The sequence below is a fragment of the Elaeis guineensis genome, chromosome 10 (genome assembly GCF_000442705.2).
Source record: "Elaeis guineensis isolate ETL-2024a chromosome 10, EG11, whole genome shotgun sequence".
Lineage (NCBI taxonomy): Eukaryota > Viridiplantae > Streptophyta > Magnoliopsida > Arecales > Arecaceae > Elaeis > Elaeis guineensis.
This window is the reverse complement of record NC_026002.2, coordinates 16,823,407-16,826,540: the sequence shown is the minus strand read 5'-3', so window position 1 is coordinate 16,826,540 and position 3,134 is coordinate 16,823,407. Positions and strand designations below refer to the sequence as shown.

The 3,134-nt window shown below is 40.1% G+C and overlaps 1 pseudogene; it reads right to left on the bottom strand.

The window, feature by feature from the left end:
• Window positions 1–219: 219 nt before the first annotated feature.
• On the bottom strand, window positions 220–2,178 carry LOC140851953 (uncharacterized; annotated as a pseudogene).
• Between the last annotated feature and the right edge of the window lie 956 nt (window positions 2,179–3,134).

Here is a 3,134-nt window from a genome sequence, read left to right as displayed (position 1 = left end):
CACTTGGATAGAGTAGATAAAAGAGAAAAGAGGAAGATGGCTCTTTGTGTTGAGACTACAAGCTAGCCCCGCTGTAGCACATGACAAAGCACAGCCATTTCTCAAAAATAGCTGCATCCCCCACCCCCCTGGCAATCTCCTGATGGGTGAGGCCGCAAGTTGGTGCATATTTCTAAAACGAACAACGCTTCTCTACTAACCAGTGCTGAGGTTCAACATGACCAGTAGGGCTCAGTCAGGCCTCCGGTAAGCAAGAGCCACATGCCCATGGATAGGGATATGGCTCCAAATTATATGAGGAGAAATGATTCAGAGCACAAAAATTTTAGACAAAAACGTCCTCCAATGAACATATAATTTTCTTATTGGACCACTCCCTCTGGAAGGACCAACAAAAGAGTTGCAAAATAATCGAGTAATTTGTGTGTGTGTGTGTGTGTGATTCGTTGGAGGGTGCAAATTGTTTCTCTGAAAGGTGTTTTAGTGCTCGTTGGCAAATAATTCTTACTGCAAGCTCTGAAGGTCTTGCTAAGTTCCAACATCCCTCCCTTCTGGCTGCCACTACCATCAACTCATCCCAGCTCCCTTTAATTACCTCAAAGCAGTTGATGCTTTCATCCTATATGAGATACCCAATGAGAATAATGTCATATAAACAGTACTAAAACGGAATCTTCCACCATGGAAGTCAAACCATGGAGAAGAATACAAGGTGGGTCGCAGTTGGAGTCAGACCTTGTAGTCCTCGGAAACAGCATCATAGAAGCTACTCCATGGGGTTATGTAATCGAACTCCAGGATAGGAGCAGATGATGCCAGGGCCCCAATAGTTATGTGGGGATATTTTAGTCTGAACCATGCTGCCAACACTAAGATCAAACCAAATTAATCAGAAAAAGCATATGGGTATCAAAAAAAAAAAAAAAAAAAAAAGAAAGAAAGAAACTACAGCTAAAGCCTTGATGTGAGGAATCTTTGCTGCAGTGCTCTGGTTTAAACTTTGCAGATAAAGTTTGTTCCCCATCAAAGTGTAAGCTATATATTAAACAAGTAGCAAAAATTGATGTTCTTCTTCTTTAAATTAATATGATTATGTGATCCAAAACTAATTCTCCACTCTATAAATCCTATGATTTGTGTTCTGCTGAAATTTAACGGAAGAACGCTCATGTGCTGCCTAATGAACTTACTTCCACCATAGGAGCCACCAAAAACCACAACTGGAGATGCCTCTGCTGATAAGTTTTGCTTCAAGCTTCTAATGAGTATGCATAATCTGCCAGTGCTTGTGTCGAAGTTAGATATCCCAGTGTCTCTGCAGATTTATAGGATTCCTTCCCAAATGGCATCGACCCCCATAAAACCTATGCTAAAAGAAAACACAAAGCAGAGATGGATTCTCATGATCACCAAATTGGTGCATGGCCATAGAAAATAAGCTCTTTTGTGATTTAGTGTACCTCAATGAAGACAAGCAGTGCATGAAACTTGGGTGCGATATCAAGCATGAATCCGGTGTTCTCTGCAAACCATTCAATATTGCCTTCATTCCCAGTGTAGACAAAGATAGGGGCAGTATGGTTAGGGCCTTGATCCCAGTAGGTGGAGTTCATGAGGTACTTCTGGTAGAAGACTTTGTATGCCTTTGGCTGGAAGGTGAAGTGGTCTAGCTGTTGAGGGAAGAAGTGGGTGGTGAAAGGGAGTTTGGGGTCTTTCACTGTGTGAGCTCTCTGAGCTAGAGATTGTAGGGGTGCTCTTTGAAAGAAGGTTGGTAGGGAGAATACTGTGGTGGCGGCAAATGTGGAGAAGAGGAGGAGCATGGAAGGAAGCCATGAAATCCAGGCCATTTCTCCTACAAGTTCAAGAGGAAGGGAGAATGGTGTGAGAAAAAAAAAGTGGGGAGGGAGAAATGAGTCATATACTTTGGTTACTGTATTTTGTTTCCTTTTTCCACATGGTTTCTTCTACCTATTTGATTGGAATAAATGATTCCAATGGTTTGGATCATTTTCAAGATTAATTAAGGTCCCAAGCTCTTTAATCCTCGGTTAACTAAGAAACTCTATCCAAAAAAATTATTAGCATTCGTCCAGCTTTTCTATTGCTCCTTTTGAACTGGCATCATACAAAAGCGCTAGACAATGGAAAAATAAAAAACAAAGTCCTTAGATTAATTGGGCAATCTTTTTCATTAAGACTACTCAGCATTTCAAAGAAGATTCTCATTGCCAGAAGTTAAGCTACCTTAACCTCTACATTTATAAGATGTCTCAATGAAGCCATTGACTTGAAGAATTTGAGGGCCAATATGATCTCATCATTAAGAATTTTCTTTCCCAATATTTTGATCAAGATTGCCTCCACACCTCACGTGGAAGTGTTGCAGCCACCACATGAACCATCACGGCCATGAGGACTGGCTTCTTTGTCCTCTTACAAAAAGCCAGTCAGCTTTCCTGCCTTATCTTATTCCTAATGATGACAAGTTGTTATACTACACCTCGGTCCAATATAAGTTAAAGATTATATATTTGCATCATAAGATTGGACTAAAATCAGATGAACATGAGTGGTGATGAAGAGCTGATAAAAACTAGATAGGTTATTCCCCGGGGTATCATAAACTGGACCTCTATTGGATCTCGTGAGTGATTTCAAATCTGACCAACAGGAGCACAGAACAGGAATCACGGGCAAGAGGCCAAAGGATGACCAGAAATTTTAGGTTTTCCATAAAACAGTGAAGCTATTATAGACTTTTGGGTGAAAAATGCAAGATATACCTTTGGAAAGGTCTCATTGTTGCAACATTTACTTCCCACATATTTTTGATTTGAAAATACTGGATTTTTGAATAAGAACGTAAATGAATGATCTCTGTTCAGCTATTTGGTTGGAAAGAGTTTCATTTCTACTCTAAGAATGACCCAATCTCACAACATCCAATTCCTTAAATTCAGATTCTATTACACTTTTAATTCTCATTCTGTGTCGAACACATCCGAAGACACAACAATTCCTATTCCCAAAACACGCCTGTAGATATGTGGGTGGTGTTCCTTGAAGGAGATTCTGCAACGGTCCATGGCGACATCAATCCAAAAAAAAATGGCAACATCAATCCAAATGTAATA